The sequence below is a fragment of the Lissotriton helveticus genome, chromosome 1_1, assembly GCF_964261635.1.
Source record: "Lissotriton helveticus chromosome 1_1, aLisHel1.1, whole genome shotgun sequence".
In the NCBI taxonomy this organism is placed as follows: Eukaryota; Metazoa; Chordata; class Amphibia; order Caudata; family Salamandridae; genus Lissotriton; species Lissotriton helveticus.
Genome location: NC_136057.1, coordinates 647,475,745 through 647,501,461, shown reverse-complemented (window position 1 = coordinate 647,501,461; position 25,717 = coordinate 647,475,745). Strand labels below are relative to the sequence as shown.

Genomic DNA, 25,717 nt, shown 5'->3' with positions numbered 1-25,717 from the left:
AAACTGGAATGGCATGGTGAGCAAAAAAACGATGGATTTAAGCCCAGATCTCTGTACTGGGGTGAATGTATGACATTGTTCTGCATTCTGTCCATCAACTGTTGTTTTTGCATGTGTCAGTGGAAGCAGCACATTCAGAACTGAGCCACTATTGCAGCAGTCCTTCAAAATAACACTGGTGGATTGCCGAAGAAATGGCAGAGACTGGGCATCCACCACCTGACAGCCTCTATGTACAGTCCATAAAGTCAAAATTACCCCCTAAGGTGTTTGGCCTCCTTGAACATTTGAAATACTAGATTAATCCACAAATCCAGATCTATGAAAACTAACACCATATAATAATCCTTCATGTCGGAATGCCAGTTAACTTTAGGTGTTATTTCTTTTTCCAAGTAAATCTAAAATCCCACCCCACAAAAATAAATAGATTGGAGCTGGCCTGTATAGTTGTTGCAAACGCTCAAAGTAATCATTTGAACATGCTTCCTAGATGCATATTTGTAATACAACATATTTCATACAAGCACTTTTAATCTCATGCTTTCATTTCTCTTTAGTAGGCACTAGAGGCCTAATAAGGATGTTGGTCGGACAAGCATTCGACCGGCATCACAGCGGAATGGAACCGCCCGACCATAGTTCGGTGATTTCAGACGCTGTGTTTGGATGTGACCGCCCTATGGATGGTCGGAAATATCCATTTTACATTTGCTGCTTGTGCAGCGGGCGGAAAGGACCCACAGCATAAGCCAAAACTTAAACATTGATGTTTTTAAACACACGCGGTGTAGGGATGTTTAGGGGGGCACCACAGGTTCCCCCCAGGCGCCATAGCGGAGGGCCAGAGGGTTAGGGGGACACCAATATTTGAAAAAAAATCTCGACAAATAGAGTGCTGGTTAGTTGTAGAGAATCTACTGAGAGGGGTTCCAATGTTCTCTCCATAACCTTTAGTATTAAATATAGGTGCATGTTAGTGGGGTGGGGTGGTACTATGAGTTGAATGGAGCGGAAGGGAAGCTGGTCCCATCAGAGACCCTGCAGTCATCTAATTGGAAAGAACTTTCTGCAATCTTAAAAGCACTGTAAGGTTTTGTTTATCAGGTGGAAGGAAAATCAATGATGGTCTGCACAAAAAACCAGGTAATCCAAGGCTATGTGAACTGACAAGGGAGAACAAATGTCAGGTCCTTGGCGTATCCAGGTCCCTTTGCTCATTGTCTGAATGCCACTTGGTATTCGTGAAAGCAATGTACATTCTGGAAAAAATAAATTTCCATCCAGCAACATAAAATTCTCTGTAGGTTTTCACTGGAGAAAAAATTATTCCAACAGACCAAGCAGTTCTTCGCCAACTGTGGCTGAATCTGCTTGTGTCTCCAACGAATGCTCACCTTCCTCAGTTCTGCATACAACCTTGGTCCCCACAGGCTTGCAGGATGTATTCTCTTGTGCTTCAACAGGCAGAGGGACTCGTATATGCATTTCTTCCCATTCACCTTCTCCCAAGGTGCTTCATAAGATTCAAGAGAAGGGGGTGACAGTGATTCTATTTGCCAGCTTCTGTCCACACCATCTCAGCAAAGCACTTTTCTTCATTTCCTGCTGCAATCATCAACCCTCAACTTTATACAGTTGATTCTGAAAACTTGGGACAACCTTAACTACTGTCCTGGGAGTGGAATGCCATTCTCCAACAATTAGGATGTTCCAGAGCAGTAGTTATTTGCATCCAAGATTCTAGAGATCCTTCTTCTCTTGCTTCATACACAAAACATTGGATTAAGGATTAAGTAGCCATATCTCTTAACCCTTTTCAAATCCTAGAATTTATAAAAGAAGGATTTCAAAAGAGTTTTGCTTTTGCCACTATAAGAGTTCAATAGTCACCTATCAGAAGGGTTCAGGGATCCCTGGAGAGATATTTCAAAATCTTCAAAAACTAGAATTCTGTGTCCTCCTTTCAAGCTAGAATCAGCTTTTATTGCATGTTAAACAGCAACATTTTGCTTTTTAATATCAGTAAAATAAGAAAATTGATTAGACGAGTAAGGACCATTGGTTTTTATTTTGTTTCTTCTGAATTTTTAGAGTGAGTCTACTTCTGAATCCAAAAAGAGTTGTCTTGCTTTTAAATGGGTGTTGTCTTTAATATTACGTTAGGTTTGTATGTAAGAAAGGCACTTTTGAGATCTTTGGACATGGCAAATGACTTAAAAACTTCGGAATCGCTATTTGTGTCCTATGTTCCAACAAACAAACAGAAAAATCCATCAACAGCGACGTCGAGAAGATTGGTATGTCAGGTTGTTGCTCAGGAATATCTATCAGAGTGAGCCTATCACAGGAAACATCCAAGGTGAATCTACTAGGATTTGCCTACTTCATGGGCAGAGGCAAATAGAGTTTTTCTGGAAGAAGTTTGTAGATGAGCCACATGGTCTAGTTCCTATAATTGTTTCCAAACATATTATCATTTGGATGTCTGTAAAAATAGTATATTTTTGGGTTCTGATGTTTTGAAAACTGTTGCTGGTTGATTTAAAAAAGGAGTATTTATTTTAATAAACACTAGCATATTACAAGAAAAGTGTAGTATGTCTATTTTTTGGGTGTCTGCAGAAAATGTAAACTTGCTTATGCCCTCATGTGTTTATGACAGGACACGGAAGTCAAGTGACAGGGTAATCATTCTGTTACTTACCAGTAATCTTTACTCTGAGCTCCAGTCTTCCCCTTTCACAGTCCTCGTCACTCCCTACCGTCTTCGGTACCTGAATTACCTGGGTTATTGCAGGATGTTGATAGAAGGGGGTGGGAGGACATAGGGTATAGTAATAGAAATAAAAGGAACATACTCAAAAAGTGCTTGTTTCACTGTCTCAGGGAGTGAGGCCTCCTCATATGGCCAGGGCTGCTATGGATAAGACTAGGGCTCAGGATAACGAAGATTACCGGTTAGTGATACAATCATTTTCTATGGGAACCATTTTGGGGCTGCCACCTATTTAGAACCTCTATGAGACAAAACTATAATGCAATCAAGGATATTTTACAAAGATTACGTTATAAATGTAACTGAAATACTCGCTGTCATCTATATATCAAAGGCTTGTCTAACACTACAACCATAACATGACCCTTTTCTTCTTGCAGTGTTCCAAAATATGCAAAATTCTTTCCTCGGTGTCATGGATGCAGAAAGGGACCGCGATATAACACTTTTGGGAAAGGAAAGACTGGCATGAGGTAAGGCATGCAGAAATAAATGAATATGACATCTGTATAGATTAAGATTTAGATTTTTGTTACAATTTAGCACCTTAGTGCTGTAGATTTCAAAGATCCACATACCGCATCTCATGCAAGGGATTTCACTTTTGGTATTTTCTTATTGATAGTGGAACCAAATGTATTTCAGTGACAGTCGCGTTGCTTGAGCTTGATCCTATATAACTAAATAAAATATAGTTCAGGTGTCACATTGTCGGCTTTGCACCCTGTTGTTGAGTTGTACACATTAGCTGAGCTCCAAATGTATTTTCACTTCTTCTATATTAAGGGAGAAAATAAATGTCAGAGTTGAAAGGAATCATCAGGACATGTCATATAGGACAGGTGATGATAAATATGAACTCCATTATTTCTGGACAGAGCTCTGCTGCCTCTAGCTGTTCAGGACTCAGTTTACATCGATTTAAACGGGAAAGGAATATAAATTATCCAGACACAGTATAGGGTACTACTATTCCCAAGTGACCAATGGCTGAAGAGAGGAGTACGACTAAGGGTTTGCACAAGGTGCAGATTTAGTGGAAATCTGATTCACGAGTGACCAATGGCTGATGTTGATTAAGGGAGAAAATAAATGTCAGAGTTGAAAGGAATCATCAGGACATGTCATATAGGACAGGTGATGATAAATATGAACTCCATTATTTCTGGACAGAGCTCTGCTGCCTCTAGCTGTTCAGGACTCAGTTTACATCGATTTAAACGGGAAAGGAATATAAATCATCCAGACACAGTATAGGGTACTACTATTCCCAAGTGACCAATGGCTGAAGAGAGGAGTACAACTTAGGGTTTGCACAAGGAGCGGATTTAGGGGAAATTTGCACATAAAGTATTTTGTGGATTGGCTGCAGTACTAACAGCAGAAACAGGTTTATGTTTCTCTCCATCTGGAACCAGTCACTACAGTGTATATACATAATGAAGAAGGAAAAGCAAGATGAAGACACTGAAGGGCTGATTTAGAGTTTGGTGGGCATAAGTCACTCTGTTGATATGGCAGGGGATGCTGCCTCTTGGTGCTCAGCCCCCGAGCACCGAAACACACGGGAGAGGTATCATTGGAAATCCTAGTGGATCACTTTTTGGGGATCCACCCACTAGGGACCAGGGAGGGAGGTGCAGCCCCTTGGGTAAGGGTTTTTGCTCCCCCCATATTTAAATGGGCGTATTTAGTGTTTCTGCCCCACCCCCCCGGAGGGGCAGAAAGCACCCTAGACACCAGGGAATCTTGTTTTATAGTTCTGGAGTGGGGGCTACCCAGAATGGGCATGCCAATTCCCCCTCCCCCCCACAAAACAGTTTGCTACAGTGTGCGATTGCCCCGGGGGGCACAGAGCCAACTAGGCGCTAGGGATTATGTTGTATTTTAAAAAATACGGGTGGGGACTGCCAGAATGGGCATGCCACTGCCCCCAACCCCTATAAAATGGCTACAGTCTTTCCGTCCCCCCCTCCTTGGGGGCATTTCGGGGAAATAGCCCGCATTCTGCCACCCCCCTAAGGCGGCAGAAAGCCCACTAGACACTGACCTTTTTTGGGAATGTGCTTATCTGTGGATTTTGGACACTAGCACACCCAGCACCTAGGGGAACCAAGCAAACCTGTGTATTTTCAGAAATTAGACACCAAGGAGAATCCAGGATGGGATGACTTGTGTGGCTCTCACCAGGTTGTATCACTTTTTTCCAGTGAAAACTGCCCCTTTGTGCCTAGCTAAGGAAATGTTACACCTGGCACCTTGGTGTGGGTCTCCCTTCCATTTTTTTGCAGTTACCTCATGTGTTTTGCTGGTGTTAGATGCTTTGGGCACTGTGCCACTGCTGTCCAGTGCCACAGGGCAATTGCTCCCTATTGTAAATAGATGTATGGATTAGTGATTCCATGATTGGCTGATTTGGTTTACTGGTCAGACCTTAGTACAGTGCACTGAGTGTGCCCAGGGCTTGTAAACCAAATGCTGCTAGTGGGCTTGCAGCACTGGTTGTGCCACCCACTGAAATCAATGAGATAGTGATCCATGTGAGAGATGATACAGGGACACGAAAAAGCGTGTTTTAAACACAATCTTGTATCACCTTTGTTTTTGAGTGCTTGATGGATGTTATCTAGAGCGGGCCTCATTGACTGGAGCTGGTGCCGGGTGAGGTGAGCTCAAGTCCTCGTACTCTACGGGTGAACCTTTTGAGTTTTCATTCCTTTGTGATGTTTTCTCCATGTATGAGGTGCTTTTTTTGGCTTTAAAGTCTAGATGCACTTTGACTGAAGTTGTAACCTTATTGTTTTACAGATGTCCTATACATCTTGTAGATACAGAGGATCAGCATAAGACAACAAGGGTACACTAAACCCAATTTGTATGTATATTTGAAATAAAAAAAAAAAAACATTTATTTTCACGTTATACACAATCCAGTAGCGAATAAATTTATGGTGAGGTTCTGAGGAAAGTTGGGGACAGTTGTCCCATTGGCTGAAACATGTCGACCACTTGGATGCCGTAAACTCGTTGAACTGCTTTTTTTCTGCACTGTTTTTACTTAGGAATGCAATTTAGAGTATAAAAAAGTAAAAAAAAATTCTCCTCTCTTGGTAATCCTATTTTAATTATGCACTTTTCTTCTTTTTTGTACTGCACTTTTCTAATTGGAAATATACCTAAGGGCCAAACACAAGCTCTGACCTGACTCTACGCTTTCTCCTTTCCCTCTGAAAAGATCCAGTAGAGGAAACAACTAACTCAGTATTCCTCTTTGAATAGTGAGGACAGAGGAGAGTTTGGTTGGAACCCCAAATTATAACAATGGTCACTTCGGTGAATGATGGGATTCCAACAATCCTGAATGGGTCCTTTTCCTTTCTGTTTACTAATTTTTGAACGCTTGATCCTTTTTTGGTCACACTCGGCCTGAGAGCATTTTTGGCGCACTTTGTTATAGAAATTTATCTAGATTAGCAGATTGCAGTCTGGTACTGCCATGTTGACTGGGCAAGTGCACCCACTTGCCAGTCCCTAAACCTTACCTTTTCTTCATATCAGACACCCCTATTATAGGTCAAGAGCAGGGTGCATTGAAAGTATAAGGTAGGACCAGCCCTGATGTGTGTGGCATGTCCTAATAGTGAATTACAGCCATTTATGTGTTTCACTATTGCCATTTCCTGTCATGGACACTAGGCCTACCCATACAAGTGAGGTACCATTTTCATCGGGAGACTTGGGGAAATGCTAGGAGGGTGGAAGTTTGTGGCTCCACGTAGATTCCAGAACTTTCCATCACAGAAATGTTAAGAAAATGTGATTTGTTTACAAGGTTTGAAGTTTGCATCTGATTCTGGGTGACAGAACCTGGTGAGAGCCACACAAGTCACCCCATAATGGATTCCCCTGGATGTCTAGTTTTAAAAAATGTATTGCTTTGCTAGGTGTCCTTTGATGCTAGCAGCACTAGGTTCCAAAATCCACAGCTAGGCCCATTGCAAAAAAAGATGCAGCTCAGTTATTGGCTCTGGGTATCTTGGGTTCTTGGTGAACCTGCAAGTCCTATATATCCCCGCAAACAGTAGAGTCCAGCAGACGTAATGGTATATTTCCATACTTAGAAGAAGTTGTTACAGGTTAAAATGTTGGCACAAATGGTTGTTTTTTTAACTCAATTTCAATATTTTTTTATTTTAATTGTTAGTTTCTATAGAAACTATGGAAGAGGTGTGGCGCCGCAGCCAGGGCGACTGACGCTGGAATCTGGGGATCACGGTTCGATCCCCGGATCCGGCGGCAGGTTAGCCCAGCACCATGTGACTCTGGGCAATAGCTCGCTTAATCTTCCCGACGGCCCCCAGCGCCTAGAGACCCTTTCGGGTGATTGTGCGCTTTACAAATGTGGACTTTATAGAAAAACCTTGAAAGATCTACACAAATGACCCTTTGCTGAATTCAGAGGTTTGTCTAGTTTTCAGAAATGTATAGATTCATTATTTCTTTCACACCCATTTCTACCACTAACTGGAAGGACTTTGAAAGCACAAGAAATAAGAAAAATAGGCTATATCCCAGTACAGTGCCAAAACTGTGTAGAAAAAGTTGGTTTGCTGACAAAAGTCTGCCTGTTCCTGAAATCTGGAAATCTGGTGATTTTAGTACCACAAACCCTCTGTTGATATCTTTTGCAGGGAAAAAACAGACGCTTTCTTCTGTAGCACCTTTCTCCTATTTTTCTGAGAACATTTAGTGTATTTTGGAAATTTTATCAGTCTCCTCTAGGGGAATCCACAAACCATGTGTACCTTTAGAATCCTCAAGATGTTGAAAGAAAAGGATGAAAATGTGACATGGATAACCTATGTGCCTATGCAACAACCCGGAAAACAGCCAAAAACGGCTTAGCACAAGGGGGAGAAAAGGCTTAGCAGTGAAGGGGCTAAATAGCCAAACATGTGGACATTTGTAAAAAAAATATCGTGCCTGTTTTGCTTACTTAGACAGCTGGCCTAGGTGTGGTCAATTTCCAGTAATCTGAGTCACTTCTCATCTAGATTTTTGGGCTGTCAGAATGTGTTTATTTTTAAATATCACATATTTCTTAGTAACTCTTTGTACATATACCTTAAAGAATTGCAGAACATAACTAGGTTAAATGACAACATTCTTGTATGAGTAACCTCATACATTTCTGATATTCCATGTCTATGAGAAGATAATGTTCAAATGTCCACCATTTGACCTGCTTATGACCTAGGCATGACTTTATGGACATTAACATAGGTATGTTATCAGAGGTGACATGAAGACATATTTCTATGTAAGCATATTGCAGAATTGCAAACAATAAAAAGGCCTTATCTATGCAATACTAGTGTTTGTGAACACGGGAATATTATATATAAATCCAGACTCACAATCTTTCATAAATCCCTGTAGGTAAGCCAACACATGTACTTGTGTTGTCCTAATTAAAGCATTTCTTATATGCTGCATTCAAGCGGATGGCCTAGAATTTCTGGTATCAATATTGCAGTCAACAATAGAATTGAATGTACTGACCAATATTATTTGCCTTTCACATTCAGGCAGATTGGGAGCAAGAAAGTAAAAAATGCATGGATTTTCAGTATTTGGGCAATATGGCGCAAACAACACATGGTTTGTTATCGCACAAAAACTGAGCAAACACCTATCGTCCACCGATACCTACCGAAGGCAGGCTTTATCCCTTTTGCATCCCCATTGTATCCAGACTCGCCACCTCTCAGATTAACATCTGCTGCGTGGTACACACAATCAATTTATACCCCATTTGCCTAAATAGAGCACAGTATTTAAAAGAAATGAGAGTTTCAGGTAGATAGACAGTGCCCGGCGAGTACTGAAAAAAACTCTCCCTGTATCATCTGTCACTCACTATGTGGTTATGGCCTCTGACATTTCAGTTTAGGATTATCAAAATAATAATTGGACAAACTCTCCTTATTGTGGGTCCTTGTCGCTTGTACCTCATGCAATTTCTGCAAACATATATATCTGTAGCCATGCTTGGCCCTTCTGATCCTCCCATCCTACAGTCCTTCTATCTCACCCCCTTGTCACATAGAGATCCCGCTTTAGTCCCACTCTTTCCCCTGCTGGGACAATAAACCCAATTCTAGCTGTCAGAGGGGATGACACCCTAAACAAGAAATGGTAAATGCATTAGGTTTTGCCTATGTTATTATTAAGCAGTTTTTTTGCTGTTAGCTGTAGATTGATGAATAGTTGTGCAATATAAGTTACTGAAACTCCGTTCGGGTTTTATGGCTTCTTTATGAATTAGTAATGTAAAGAATATGTATTCTTTGTTTTTTGTGGGGATAGGAGATGTAGTATGCTGAGGTACTTGTAATGTATTTGTATTATGTACTGGTTATTTATTTGTATTATGCTTTTTGTATGTAAATGTGTTTGGCTTTTATTGTTCTGCATCTGTCTGCCTTGGGACGTCTTGTGTATTGGAATGGTTTGGAATGTGGAATGGAAGGTGGTACGGATCCATAAGGGAGATAGTTTCATGGACAGACTGAGCGGAGGATGCAGGATGGTAAAGGGCTTTTAAATATGTAATAAACTAAGTGGATTCAAAGTATACTATTGTCTCAAGAAGGAATTTGAAACCTGGGTCTGTGGTTATGCCCAAGATATCACCTTTGGGAGAGGTGTTGAAAGCTGGAGAAATCTGTTTCAGTGTTTGAGAGAGTTGTGTACCCTCCACCCTGCCAGTGCTGCCAATGATATGCCAACATTAGAAATATCGAATCCTTATTTTGATGCGCAACATATCGCAATTACGAAATCGCTATTCTGAATTTTGTACATCTAGCCGGAAGTTCCTTGATTTTAGAAAGAACACTAACATCTCTGCACAACCATGTGAAGTTAGAAAAGTAAGTCAACTAATTAGGAAATGGGGTAAGGTTTGATGCACAAATGCAGTGTGTGGATTTCATCCCCTGTCCCATCGGCTGAGTGACCTGGCTATTAGCATTTAGTGTTGTGGTCTTCGGTAAGCCTATTGGGATGCCATTTGGAGGAAGAAGTTGGCGATCCAGTCTAGTAGGTTCTCCAGCTATTTTAACACTACTGTCCAAAAGAGATCATTTCTGCCTAAAAGAAAAGACCAGAGTGTATAGCAAAAACTACCAAATAGGAGACATATCGATTAACTTTAAAGTTACAGTTCATAGAAATGGTTTTGTGAGTGAGGAGTGGGAGCAAATGTGTTTGAGCCAAATAATGCAGGTCACAACTGACATCATCGTAGCCTTGAGAAGACATGGCAGGAAAAAAGTTATATACAAAATACAATGATTTTCTATGAAAAAAATATGTCAGTCATCCTGGTGCAGACATTTCGAGGCATGGTGTGGTGTGCAGGTTGGAGGCTACGGTACCAGGAGAAATTAGGTGTACTCATTTGACCAGATTTGAGTGACTACGGGTAGTATCCCGCACATCCTTGTGGTGGCAGGTAAACTCCACCATACCACTGTGTTATATTAAATTTGGCTTAGTAGCACGTTTTACACCCCACTTGATAGCTTGACAGTCGCCTCTCCTTACTACTTTTAATCAGGCAGGGATACCCTAGAATAAACTTGCTCTAAGGATTCCCAACTTGCTTTAATTTTAACTATCCAGAACATCTACATGCACACTAGGCCCCTCACACCCATGGCACACATACGGCAGGAAGAAAAGATCTCCTGCAAAACCCCTTTATGGGTGCCCATCGGGTATTGCAGTGCTGACCCGATGAGGATTAGGCCCACATGATGAAGCATTACACCGAGCTTGCTGGGTGTGTGAGGGCCCTAGTTCGGAAAGGAGGATTCCCCCTCCTCCCCCACCTTGGGTGCCTGGGACACGACCTGCACACTGACCTGCATTCTGTAGGTCCTACACGTACATGTTGAGGAACTACGCACCTCTTTTTCTTTAAAACTTTGATAGGGCCAGTACGCTGGACCTCTATAAAAAGCCCTCAGTCCCCCTCTTCTTTTGAAACCGCTATCCTTCTCAGATTCCCTTCCCTTCTGCAGGTCCCTGGCTCTCCTGCAGAGTACATCCTGCAGGCCCCACTCCTGGCACTCCTGCACAGCAGGTCCACTATCCTGCACCCAACGCAGCTATCCCTTCTTCCCATAATCCCTTCCTTCTTGCAGGTCCAACTCCTGGCTAGGGGTGGGCACTAAACTTCACTCCACTAGTGGAGTTTGTGGCGTTTTGCCACTCAGTGCTCAGTTTGTGGCAGAGTTCACAAAAACTGTCAACTGCCAGACGAGCCGAGTGTACTGGCATGCTCACTCCTCTCAGCAGTCCCACTGTGAGGGACTTACTGGTGGTAACTGGAGGGGTTCTTGGCTTACAACATCCCTCAGCGTCCAAGGGGACTTCATCCCCTAGCCAGTAGTTCGCCAAGAGTGTTAAGAATGGAGGCGAGGCCTCAGGTGAGCTCTCAGCAATCCAGCGGTGTGGGAATTACTGGTGTGAACAGGAGGGGTTCTTGGCCCCCAACCCTCAGCATCCTAGGAAACTTCATCCCCCAACCAGTAGTTTGACAGGAGGGGCTTTTGCAGAGTGGTGGAGAAACGAACTCTCAGCAATCCCCTTGTGTGGGACTTACTGGTGGTAACAGGAGGCTACTCCTGGCCCCCAATAACCCTCAGCATCTAAGGGGATTTCATCCTCGAAAGAGTAGTGCGCCAGGAGGCTTGCTTGTAGAGTGGATGAGAAACGGGATGGGGCCTCTTAGTAGCTCTTAGCACTCCCACTGTGTGGGACTTACTGGTGGTAGCAATATAGTTTCTTTTTGGTCCCCAATGACCCTCAGCAGCCAAGGGGACTTCACCCCCCAACCAATAGTGCACAAGGAGGCATGCTTGCAGAGTCATGGAGAAAGGGGGCGGGCCTCCAACGAGCCTCAGCATCCAAGGGGGCTTTATCCCCCAAGCAGTAGTGCTCCAGGAGAAGCGTTTGCAGAGTGGTTTAGAAAGGGGCGCGCCTCTGGTAAATTCTCAGCAGTCCCATTGTGTGGGACTTACTGTTATTACAGGGGTTCTTGGCCCTCAAGACCCTCAGTATCTAAGGGGACTTTATCCCCAAAGAGTGTTGCGCCAGAATGTGAGTTTGCAGAGTGGTTGTGAAAGGGGTGGGGCCACGACTAACTCTCAGCAGTCCTGCTGTGTGGGGCTTACTGGTAGTGACAATAGAAGTTCTTGGCCCCCAACGACTCTCAGCAGCCAACAGGAGATCATCGACAAACCGGTAGTTTGCCAGGAGGCGCGTTTGCAGAGTCATGCAGAATGTTGGGTGGAGCCTCCAAACGAGCACTCAGCAATCCCTCTGTGCAGGTCTTACTGGAGGTAACAGAAGAGGTTCTTGGCCCAGAACGGCCCTCAGCATCCACAGGGAATTATCCCCCAATCAGAAGTGCACCAGGAGGTGAATTTGCAGAGTCATGGAAGACGTTGGTGGGGCCTCCAATAAGCTTTCACCAATCCCACTGTTTGGGACTTACCAGTGGTAACCGGAGGGGTTCTTGGCCCCTAGCCGCCCTCAGCATCGAAGGGGATGACTTTATGGGTGACCGAGCAATACTCCGCCTGCTCACGTAATTTGGCAGAGTTTTTTGGTAACTCTGCAGAACTGCACGGAGTGAAATTCTGCGAGCTCCACTGAGACTTAACTGGCTCTCCTGTAGAGGACCCTTTCCCCCCTGCAAGTCCCCTACCTGGCTCTCTTGCACCACAGTGCACAGCTCTCCCTCATCCTATTTACCGCTTACTTCCCTCTTGCAGGTCGCACTCCTCGCTCTCCTGCAAGGTAACTCCACTATCCTCCCCCCTGCTCAGCTCTCCCTTCTTCCCAGAACCCCCATCCTTTCCTTCTCCAATTACCACTCCTGGATGCCCTGAACAGATTTCCTATCCTCCTTCAGGTCCCACTCCTGGCTTACCTGCACAGCACCTCTGATCTCCTGCACACTCCACGGCTCTCCCTTCTTCCCAGAACTCCTTCCCTCCTGCAGGATCCACTCCTGCCTCTCCTGCACAGATCCTCTTCCCTCCTGCAGGTACCACCTCTGCTCTCCTGCACCCTCCACCGCACTGCCTCGTTCAAGGGATCCCCATCCTTCCCTCCTGCAGGCCCCACCCTGGCTCTCCTGCTCAGTACCTCCGCTCTCACCCTCCTTCCTCCACCCACTGCCTCCGCTCCTGCACAGTTCTCCCATCTCCCACCCCTCGGTTCTGCCTCCGCTCCTGCACAGCTCTCTATTTCCCCACCCTCGTGCTGCCTCCGCTCCTGCACAGCTCTGCACAGCTCTCCCATTCCCCCACCCCTCTGTGCTGCCTCCGCTCATGCACAGCTCTCCCATCACCCACCCCTCGCTACTGCACAGCTCTTCCTCCTTCCTACACCCCCTTCCTCCGCTCCTGCACAGCTCTTCCCTCCCACACCCTCCGGTGCTGCCTCCGCTCCTGCACCCTGCACAGCTCACCCTCCTTCCTGCACCACCTGCCTACGCTCCTGCACAGCTCTTCCCTCCCCCCCGGTGCTGCCTCCGCTCCTGCACAGCTCTCCTGCACCCTGCACAGCTCACCCTCCTTCCTGCACCCCCTGCTCCTGCACAGCTCTCCCCTCCACCGTGCTGCCTCCGCTCCTGCACAGCTCTCCCCTTCCCCCGTGCTGCCTCTGCTCCTGCACAGCTCTCCCATCCCCCACCCCTCAGTGCTGCCTCCGCTCCTGCACAGCTCACCCTCTTCCTGCACCCCCGGCCTCTGCTCCTGCACAGCTCTCCCATCCCCCACCACTCGGTGCTGCCTCCGCTCCTGCACAGCTCACCCTCTTATCTACACCCCCTGCCTCTGCTCCTGCACAGCTCTCCCATCCCCCACCTCTCGGTGCTGCCTCCGCTCCTGCACAGCTCTCCAATCCCCCCACCCATGCTGCCTCCGCTCCTGCACAGCTCTCCCCTCCCCCACCCCCCGGTGCTGCCTGTGCTGCCGTCCCGGCTGTGCAGCGGATGCACCGATTCCCCTGGGCAGCACTAATGGCCCAATTCAATTACACGGAGTTGATGGCACTTTGAGTGCATTAAGGGCCGAGGCTCCGGGAAGGAAAGTCAGGGAAGTGGGGGGGTGGGGGAGGGCAGGAAGAGACCAGCAGCCGCGCTCCCCCCTCCCGCCTCTCCCCGGGCCATTCACAAGAGCCGCAGCATCTCCTACATTCACAAAAGCGCCTGCAGCCTGGGAGCAGCTGAGGGAGGCACCCTGGCCTGGGCATCGGACGCAGGGTCCGCAGTGGGTGCAGGGCACAAGCTGATCCCCTTGGAGCAGGGCAGGGAGCGCCCTGGCCACCGAGAGCAGGGCACCTCTGCAGCGCGCATGGACTCGACATGGGCAGCAAGGACGCGCCTGCACATCTGGATCAGCGGCTGTGCCCTCCGCGGGAAATCGTGAGCTGGGCACGTGCCTGGAGACCCGCTGTGGGGGCAGCCGGGCCAGGGTGCATCCTGTGTACCAGAGGCAGAGTGCGCGTGCCTGTACATCTGGAGCAGGGATGCGCGTGCCCTGAGCACGGCACTCCCCTTACATAGGAGCACGACATGCCATGGACTTCGGGGCACGTGCTTATACATTTGGTTCAGGGCCAGGGCGTACCCCTGGCATAAGGAGCAAAGGACGTGCCTACAGATGTGGAGCAGGTGCAGGGCATACCCTGGACATCGCGAGGGGGGCACGTGCCATACAGCCAGATTCATGAAGGTACCAATCTGCGATTAGCAAATTGCGAAAATTTGCGATTCGCAGTTTGATAATCGCAGAATGCAATTCATGTATAAATGCGATCAAAAAATTCGATTCGCAAAAGATCGCAATTGCCGATTGCGATCTTGCCGCAATCGCAAAATAATCGCAGATTCGGTAATTTTTGATGTTAAAATTGCGATATCGCTATTTACGATCTCGCTAACTGCGAGATCGGAAAAAAGGGAAGTTGCATTTCGAGCCCACTGATGACATCACAACCAGGAAGTAGGCTCACCACACCCACAAACAGAACACAGAGCCAGGGAGTGGCAGCAGGAAACTGAGGAGCACCAACACCAACACTGTGCAGCACCCCAGCCAGAAAAAGTTTGCCAAGATGTCCCAGGATGCAGCAGGCAGCAGTGGGCAGGAGAGAAAGAGGAAAATTAAGTTTTCCGAATTAGAACTGGAGCACCTAATTGAGGGGATCTGCAAGGATTATGCCCGGCTCTTTGGAAAAGACTCCCGGAGGGTGCCAGAGGCAGAGAAGCGCAGGATCTGGCAGCGCATCCGCGCGAAGGTCAATTCTGTTGGTGTGACCCAGCGCACAATTGACGAACTAAAAAAGCGCTGGTACGACCTGAGAGTTCGTTCTAAGGAGCAGATTGCTGAGAGGCTTGGGGAGCCTCTGGCCACCGGTGGAGGGGATCCTGTAGCCACACCGAACACCCCATTGGAGGACCTGATTGAGGACACCATTGCGCCTGAAGCCTGCGTGGGGGTCCTTCAGCTGGACTCATGTCGACCCAGCCAACAACCTGAAGGTAAGTGCCATGCGACTGCGACCCAGTCCCCCAACAATGCCCTTAAGTTTTGAGCTAGCAACATGACATCCCCAACAATGCAGCCCATGCTCACCAAAAAAGCCCCATTGCATTGTGGAAGTTGTAGTGTAATCATGTACCCGCAGTTAGCCCAACACTGCCAGAGCAGTCAATGCAAAGTATATCCAAAAGCCAGTCAGGGAAAGCAAGGCTGCATGCATGTATCAACATTGCATGCACAAGATACATGACTTTTATCATGCACCCTTTCACATCACAGGTGCAGGTGAGCAAGCCAGCACAGACAGCGAGGCGCTGCGCATCACCGAGAGCCAGGAGGACACTGAGGGTGAGGGCCAGTCCTCCCAACTACCCGGCCCATCACAGCCACCAGCAGTGCTCCCACCACCACCACCCCGTGCGGACAGGGCCACCCCTGCAGCCACAGCCGTGCAGCCAATACCGCAGCAAACAGCCACAGCAGTGGTACAGGCTCCACCACCACCACCCCGGAGGCAGACGAGGCGCACAGCTGGTGCCAGGTCACACACCAGCGCACTGAGGCGCCAGCAGCGCCAGGGCCCAGCAGGCACCGGCAGGGCACTTGAAACACCAGATCCAGACCTGGTCATCGAACGCCGCATGCTGGCTGTGCATCGCACACAGGCGCGTCACATGGCAGCAATGCTCACACAGATGCAGGCGAACGACCAACACATAGCCTAGATGACCGCTGCAGTCCGTGAAAACAACCAGCTGCTTGTAGCCCAGCAGGACATGACCCGCCGACGCCACCGCCAACTACTGTCCCGCCTATCGGCCTACACTAGGTCCAATCATGTAGTAGGTAATGCTACAGCACAGCTGGCACGAAGGTCACTCGCCATGCTGGCCCAGATGGTGCAGTGTTGCCAGGATGTGGCGAGGTCACTAGACCTACTCACCGCAGCAGTGCTCGGCCGCCAGGCCACTGCCCATGAAGAAGCAGAGGGGGCTGACGACGCAAGTGAGGCTGCGTCAACCAACAGCAGTGCATCCTTGCCAACGATGCCTGCACGTCGCCGCAGCAGCAGGGCAACATCAGCAACTGGGGCCAACACCGTCCCTCAGGATGCAGAGAGACGACTTGGGGCGTCTCGTCGTCACCGACCGTAAGGACTCACACACTCTGAGGGAGGCCATGCAGTCAACCCCTGCTAACCCCCTACCCCAGCATGGGGAGGTATGGACCAATACTCTCTCCATCAGACAGTTCAATGATTAAAGGCCAATTTATTGTGCATAAACAACAAAGAATAATGGTCAAAGATGATTCACACTCATGTCATTATTACATTAGTCATGCATGGGTGCAGTGTTGTGATAGGGGAATGGGTGCACTAGAAACAGTTAATAGTGATGTGGTTGCGGCGCCTCTGTCCCTCAGCAGGATCTTCTCCGCGTGCATGACGTACATGTGGAGGCGGCCGGTTGTCACCTTCAGACTCACTGCCAGATATCTCCACTGGTATCCTGCGCTTGGTAGCAATGTTGTGGAGTATTGCACACACGGCCACGATGCGGCAGCAGACCTCAGGTGTGTATTTGATGGCCCCACCAGTCTTGTGCAGTATGCGGAAACGGCTCTTCTATAGGCCAAATGTCCTCTCTATGCAATTTCTTGTCCTTATGTGTGCAGCATTGTAACGCCGTTGCTGTGGTGTGGAAGGGTTGAGGTATGGGGTGAGGAGGTACTCACGTAGACCGTAGGCGCTGTCACCTGCGGGTAATGAGCAGAGGGTGAGTGCCTATTCTGCACAGATACATGCTCAAAGTGTAGTATTTGGGGACATGTGTACTTACCCAGTAGGTGTCCTTCGCCAAAGTCTCCCCTTGCCTGTCGTGTGTGAATGCCGCAGTGCCGGAAGATGAAGGAGTCATGTGTGCTGCCCGGATATTGTGCCACTATGTCTGTGATGTAATTCTTTGAGTTGCACACCATCTGGATATTGAGGGAGTGGTAGGACTTGCGGTTGCGGTACATGTATTCCGTTTGTGCTGGTGGGCAGATGTGGATATGGGTACAGTCAATGCATCCAATAACATGCGGAAAATGTGCAATGTTGTAGAATTTGAGCTTGGTGTCATTTAGGTCCTGTTGGGTGGTGGGGAATGAAATGTAGTGGTGTAGCCGGGTCAGCATTGCATCCAGGAAACTCCTTAGGCAGCGGGACATGGTGGGCTTGGATATACCCCCAGCAACAGCAACTATCCCCTGGAAGCTTCCGAAGGCCAGTAGGTGCAGGCTGCACAATACCTGTACATGGGTGGGAACGGCATGGGTTCTCCTTGTTGGATGCTGCAGCAGGGGGTCTAGGTCCTGGATCAGCTTGATGATCATTGGGCTACTTAGGCGGTACTTGGCATAGATTTGCTCCCTGGTTTGGCCCAGAAGGGTGACCCGCTGCCGGAATATCCGCTCCTGGATCCTACGCCTGTTCTGTGCTGCACGCTGCAGCCTACGCCGCCTGACCACCATGTAGAGTCCTGGCATTGTGAGAGTCCTCAGTCTCCAGCTGCATGTCCTTTAGTGTGTTTGCTCAGGCCAGCACCTGTATGCAGTTAACATTAATCAACTTTTTTTTTTTCTTTGCTGATTACCACCTGGTCTGGGTTCTCCTTAAATTGCGCGCAATCTGCAATTTTTCATGAATGGCAATAGCGAATATTTAGCGCTTTCGCTAATGATTTCGCAGAATCATTGGATTCTCGCTATTTCTTGTTCGCAAATGGGCAGGTTTCAGGATTCTGCGAATTTATTAGCGAATTCGCTATTTTATTTTAGCGCTTCCGCACTTTTGCGACTTTCAATTTCATGAATTGCTTTTCCTCAATTTGCGGTCGCAATTGCTAATTCGCAGCAATTGGGATCGCAAATTAGCTTCATGAATCTATCTGATAGATCTGAAGCACGACACCCCCTGGCATCGGATCTATACACCTGGACCCCCCCCATACATCAAAGCTCGCGCACACACTCTGCATGGGGAGCGGACTGTGCGTCTGGAGGAGGGCACTGTCTGTGCATAGGCAGGGCCTGAACACGGCAGCGAGGCGCACCCCTGCAATCAGGTCCGCATAGGAGCCGTGCACAGGCTGTGCTATACACACAGGCTGCCCTAAGCACAGAGGCTGCCCTGAGAACACAGGCTGCCCTAAACACACAGACTTTGCTACAATCACAGGCTTCCCTGAGTACACAGGCTGTGCTATACACACAGACTGCCCTATATCCACAGGGGCCTCCCCTGCCAGTGCTCCCAGATGTTATTCGGGCACCCTTGCCTAAGAAAGCCGGATCAGTAAGGCCATCGGGGCTCAAAGGATCTTGAATTTCACCTGTTCCTTGACCCCAAGTGAAGGGGGGCGGGGCGCCACGCCCTGCGGACTGTCCTATCCAGGGACCACGGAATACAGAAGAGAGAGAAGAGACAGCCGGAGAAGCAGAGAGGCCACCAGCGCTCTGGTTCCAGCCAGCATGGATGAGCTGCTCTCCCTCAGAGGTGAGTCCTCATCCTCGCCCATCTGTGTGGGGGTCAGGGGGGGCGGCAGAGGGGGCACCAGCACCCTGATCAATGCCAGCATGGATGAGCTGCTCTTCCTCAGAGGTGAGTCCTCGTCCTCGCCCATCTGTGTGGGGGGTCGGCAGAGGGGGCACCAGCACCCTGGTCCCCGCCGGTGCCAGCACGGAGCTGCCATCCCACAGAGGTGAGTCCTCACCCACGTGTGTCGGGGGTCAGAGGGTAGAGAGGGAGGGGGGTGTCTCGTGATGGGCAGAGGTGGGACTGTACTTCTGCAAACTTCACCAGACTGTGCTCTATTATGTAAAATCTATCAGAGTGGACATGAACACCTTTTAAATCAGGTCTTCTGTAGTTATCGAAGAAGTAGTTTTCATATGGTATTGTATGTATGCAACGCTGGTAGCACTCGTATCCCGAAACAAGGCGCTATAAAATAACACTCCACCCATTCATTGCCGCGTTTGAGATATACATCCCATGTGCGGAGCAATCTGAGTGCAGCAGCAACTACTGCGCGGCAAAAAGTACGAACTGTGCATAAACCAACAAAAAAAACATTTATGGAGAAGTTGGGAAACTCGGACCATTTCGCGGACAGAAGAGCGGGTCCCGGACCCCCCCGCTAGCATAATTACTTTGCCCCGGGGGGCTGGCGGTGTGGGTGGGGATTGGCCCCCCACACTTTTTTAAAATATGCCCTCGGGATTTGGTCCCCCAGGGGGCTAATTTTTAAAAAAGCTGACCGGGTTTTTTTTTCCGCGAGGTACGTGTACGTATGCAGACCCCGCCATTTTAAAAAAATAATAATTTTTTGGGGGCCATTGGGGGTCCTTGTGGGACCCTCTGAGCAGGCCTAGGGGGTCAGGGTGTGTCTACCCTTCCCCTTTGTATGTTTTGCACATTTGTATTCTGCTTTCTTGTGCCTCGGTTCTACTGAGGCACAAGAAGGCTGCCAACACTTCCTGATTTGGAGTGTTGACAGACAGTTGACATCCAATCAGCATGCAGCTCGTGCTCGGGAAGGTAGGCGTACTGTACAGAGTACAGTACAGGGTACGGCAAGCTCCAATAGATATACTTATGATTTTACTTATGATTTTCTCAGGAACTACTGAATGGATTTACACCATTCAACATAAAGCGTGATCTGCGAACAGAACTCTACCTTTTTGCCAAATTTTGTGTGAATCCGTTCAGCCGTTGGGGCTGTAGCCCTGGCTAAAGGTCCAATGGAAAATTGCATTGGGAAAACACGTTTTGGGACCCCCTTTTTTCTTGGCCCCCGCTTCACGAATCACCCCCAAGCTTTCAGGGAATGAGCGGAGCCGAGCAGGCCATTATCTTGGAGAAATTTGCGAAGATTCGTCCACTTGCACCAAAGTTATTCCAAATAGAAAGGTGTGGATTTCCTATGGAAACTAGGTCCTAACTATAACTACCTAATATATATATATATATATATATATATATATATATATATATATATATATATATATATATATATATATATATATATATATTCACTGAAAAAACCATAGGTTTCACACCAGTTATAGTTAGGAATTAGCATTAAAAAAAACTATTAAATTCACTGAAAAAAACATAGGTTTTACACCAGTTATAGTTAGCTGGAAGTTTTACTCGCATAAAACCATTGAAATTCCCACGTTATAGTTAGTTGGACTCACTATAACTTGCGCCTGCAATGCACTGCTGATGACGTCACATATTACATCACTCACGACATGGTCAGTGACATCACTCATGACCTGGCCCCATGTGAAAGGATGCATTGCTGGAGTTGCATCATTTTTGTGACACACTCCAACAATGCATCACTTTTGCGCTTACAGATACGTCTGAAATACTGACATATCTAAAAGTACTTGCGACATAATACGTCATATATTTAATATGACGCATGAGTAGAAAACTGAAGGCCTCATTTATGAGGCCATGCGTCACTTTTATGCCACCGGTGCGTCACTTTTTGTGACGCACCAGTGCTGTTAAAAATGCACCTTATTCAGTCATATTTACAAAGTGACGCATCTAGGTAGATGCATCACTTTTTAAACCCCTGCCCCACATTATACCTACGTCAGGTGTAATGTATGCAAAAGGGACGTATTGACGCAAGAAAGGGTCGTAGAGGTGACGCAGTAAAATCTATGAGATATCACTACGTCACTTTTATGACGTTGTTGCGTCCAAATCTTGCGCCTGTTTCACAGCAGGAGTAAGACTGGTGCAGGCCCTTTCACATGGGGCCTGGCCCCATGTGAAAGGATGCATTGCTGGAGTTGCATCATTTTTGTGACACTCTCCAGCAATGCATCACTTTTGTGCTTACAGATACGTTTGAAATACTGACGCATCTAAAAGTACTTGCGACATAATACGTCATATATTTAATATGACACATGAGTAGAAGACTGAAGGCCTCATTTATGAGGCCATGCGTCACTTTTTATGCCACCGGTGCGTCACTTTTTGTGACACACCAGTGCTGTTAAAAATGCACCTTATTGAGTCATATTTACAAAGTGACGCATCTAGGTAGATGCGTCACTTTGTAAACCCCTGCGCCACATTATACCTACGTCAGGTGTAATGTATGCAAAATGGGTATATTGACGCAAGAAAGGGTCGTAGAGGTGACGCAGTGAATGAACAGGGTTTTCCCCATGCTACGCTCCCCGGTACGCTCCCCGGTGCGCGTACCGGGCGCTCCCCCCGCGAAAATCGATTTTTTTTTATTTTTTTTACCCGAGGGACCCTTTTATGTTCCCCACATCAAACCTAGGGGGTCAGGGGGGGTCTACCCTGCCCCCTTTTGATTATTTCCCCCTTTATTTTTACCACCTCTTGTGTCTCGATCCTACCGAGACACAAGATGGCGGCCGCTCCGGACTGTTTACAGACACCCGAGAGCCAATCAGCTTTCCATGCGCAAGTCGCGTGTCGCGCCCGGAGCGCTCCCCGGTGCGCGTACCGGGGCGCGGCTATAGATATATACATTTTTTGGAACCTAAATTACTCAAAATCCTCTGGAGCACATATCTTGAGACATAGCAAAGGCACATCTGGCTACCAGTCCCTACAACTTTGCCAAGTTTGGTGAAAATCCATTCAGCCGTTCAAGCTAAAAGTGTGACCGACCGCCCTATGGAAATTAACATGGGGAAAACACGTTTTGGGACCCCCCTTTTATCTTGGCCCCCGCTTGACGAATCCCCCCCCCCAATCTTTCAGGGAAGGACTGGAGCGCCGCGAGGCAAAGTTGCTGAAAATTTCAGGCAGATTCCTCCACCGGCGCCAAAGTTATTCCAAATAGAATGTTACGATTTCCCTATGGAAATCAATCCTAACTATAACTACCTACTGGCGACCGCCAGTAGGTAATATATATATATATATATATTGCTGCTGATTACTATTCTCAAATTTGAGAACACACTGAGAAATTGTTTCCTTCTGGTTCTTATTTGTAGGTTCTCTAATTGAGTTTTCTGTAGCCTGTTAATTTTTCATTTAGATTATGAAATATTTTTAAGCACTTGCACTTTAGCACAATGGCATTTGGTTCACATTGAGACACATAATGTATCAGTGATAGGGATGCTGACAGCCAACTTGGGGAGTATGACATGTCAATCTCTCTGTTCTTAAAATGTTTCTATGCATTAGCATTAGATTTCCAGAGTTCTTGCTATACTTAAAACCATGTTTGTATTGTTGAAACTCAGGATCCATTGTATTTATTTTATTTTTTTGGTGGATATTTATTAACTTAGATGAGATTCATACAATCAATTGATTTCTGTTGATTTATCTGCCCCAAGTTGATTTGCTGGCTTGTTGAAGTGACGATATCCCTACTTGCTATTAGAGCACTATGCTCTAATTGTGTCTTTTTTTGTTCATCTACCAAACATCAATGTTTTGAACTTTTTGGTTTCATTATGAACTTGTTGACCATTTGCTTTGTTGCAACCCGTGCGTCCTGTTTCTTTAGGCGCTTGGGCTTTTAATTTCAATTTAATGCACTGCCTACTCCTGACGCGTCATGTGATCAAGCTCCGCCTGCGGAGCGAAACGCGTCAGGGAGGGCACTAGCTCTTTTCACTTTGCTGAATTAAAATGGATTGCTGGCACAGAAGTGTGTGATGTGGCTTTTTTGGTGTTTGCTAGATCAAATACAAGCACCTATTCTTGGAGTGAGGTCTACGCCTGCTGCAGCCGCTACTTTTGGCGGTCAGGAGTTTCTGTTCATATATATATATATATATATATATGTATATATATATATATATATATATATATTACCTACTGGCGGTCGCCAGTAGGTATATATAGTTAGGATTTTTTCCCTATGGGATTTTTGAAAATTCTATGTCTAATAACTTTGGCGTTTGTGGACGGAATTGGCTGAAATTTTCAGGAAAATGGAACATTTTGTTTCTGAGCAGCCCCTGAAAATTTGGGGGGGGTTCGTCAAGGGGGGGCCGATAAAAAAGGGGGGTCCCAAAACGTGTTTTTAACATTGAGTTTTCCATAGGGCGGTTGGCCTCACTTTTAGCCCGAACGGCTGAATGGATTTGCACGAAACTTGGCAAAATTGTAGGGACTGGTAGCCCGATGTGCCTTTTGTAGGTCTCAATATATGTGCTCCAGTGGATTTTGAGAAATTAACGTTTAAAAAAAGATATATATCTGTAACAGCGGACCGGGCAGCGCTCCAGTTCGCGTACTTTTCGCGCAACGGAGCTTTGTGAAGCGAAGCTGATTGGTTCTCCGGCGTCTGTCAACATTCCAAACAGTCCGTAGCGGCCGCCATCTTGTCTCTCGGTAGGATCGAGAGACAAGAGGAGGCCAAAGCGAAGGGGCAAATGACCATAAGGGGGCATAGTAGATCCTCGCTGACCCTCTAGGTTTGATGTGGATGTTTTAAAAGGGTCCCGCGGGGAAAAAAAAAAAATAAATAATAATAATCGAACGGCTGAATGGATTTGCACGAAACTTGGTAAAATATTAGGGACTGGTAGCCCGATGTGCCTTTGTTAGTTCTCAATATATGTGCTCCAGTGGATTTTGAGAAATTAACGTTCAAAAAAAGATATATATCTGTAACAGCGCTCCGCTTCGCGTAACGGAGGTTTGCGAAGCTGATTGGTTCTCCGGCGTCTGTAAACATTGCAAACAGTCCGTAGCGGCCGCCATCTTGTCTCTCGGTAGGATCGAGAGACAAGAGGAGGCCAAAGCGAAGGGGCAAATGACCATAAGGGGGCATAGTAGATCATCCTTGACCTCTTAGGTTTGATGTGGAGGTTTTAAAAGGGCCCCGCGGGGCAAAAAAATAATAATATTAATAATCGAACGGCTGAATGGATTTGCACGAAACTTGGCAAAATTGTAGGGACTGGTAGCTCGATGTGCCTTTGCTAGGTCTCAATATATGTGCTTCAGTGGATTTTGAGAAATTAACGTTCAAAAACAAGATATATATCTGTAACAGCGCTCCGCTTCGCGGAGATAAAATTATATCTGTATTACCTAGCTGTTGCTAACACCAGTTAGCGACGGCTAGTAGGAGATAGCGACCATCTTGGGCCCCACTTTGCATGTGAGTGATATTTATCACTAATGACATGCAAAGTGGGCATGCCAAGATGTTAGCGACTGGAAACAGTCGCTAACATCGCTATCTCCTATTATCAACTTTTGGAAATATTCGAGATAAGCGCGAATATCTCCAAAAGCTAGCACCTGCCCTGAGCAGTTCTTAGCCATGTTATCCAATGGGAGGTGGATAACATGGCTAAGAGCATTAGCTCGGTAATGCATGAATATCGCTGAGTTTTCAGCGATATTAATGCATTGCGGTCGTTTATTATCGTATTTGCGATAAACCTTGATAATAGCAAGGTTTATCTGCGATAATTTCTGACGATGCTTAGCGGTAAAAAAATCGTTGCTAAGCATCGTTAGGGATAAATATCGCTTAACTTTGGTAATATGCCCCAACGTCTGTTAACGTTCGATTGGAAGGAAATCAGGAAGTGTTGAAAAACATTGTCTGCGCCATCTTGTCTTTTTTCAAATGCCACACTTTTGTCGTGCACGGCAGCCATTTTAGATGCCTTGACCAGACCCACTCTGTGCACGCTGTCGATCCTTAGCATGGCTCCCCACCCTCGCAAGCATCTCCCCCAGGCAGTGGTCACCCCCGCTTTCTGTCTTATGCATGGGTAATAAACCTCCCCCCATCTGCGCTGCCTTCCCTGAGAATCACACCCTGTGCCCGCCCGACACCTCCCTTTCGCCCTATTCACTACCGCACCCTCTGACACTCCTTTTCCTCTGTGTCCGATTGTCCAGGCTGGTCCTAGGGTATCAGCTAGCCCTGCAGATGTAGTTTATGGCCCCAGCTGTAAAGAATCACCCCTCTTCAAAGGAGTTATAGTAGATCAAGGCCCACACTCGATGAGATTCGTCACAGCAGAAGCGTTCCTATTATCTGAAAACCATCCTGTATTGTGATTGGGGAGGGGACCGAGCCTGAAGCAGAAGATTCCAGGGATGACTCTTTGTACATCAAAGTTTTTACAATTATGTGTCACATTAAAAATATATAGCACTCCGACAAAGTAGTAAGATTATAAAACTTTAATAATTTATAAATATATACAAGAAAACAAAAATAGTAATAACATATAAACATTTTTAGGGAAAAACAACGAAGTAGCG

At 46.9% G+C, this 25,717-nt stretch overlaps 1 long non-coding RNA gene across 1 annotated transcript in view; it reads left to right on the top strand.

Annotated features, from left to right (window-relative positions):
* Positions 1-3,252, top strand: part of LOC144770426 (uncharacterized) — an 89,233-nt gene extending 85,981 nt beyond the window's left edge. The window contains exon 3 of the long non-coding RNA XR_013598892.1: positions 3,160-3,252. This is a non-coding gene — a long non-coding RNA (uncharacterized LOC144770426). The remainder of the gene's footprint in view (positions 1-3,159) is intronic.
* The last annotated feature ends 22,465 nt before the right edge of the window (positions 3,253-25,717 follow it).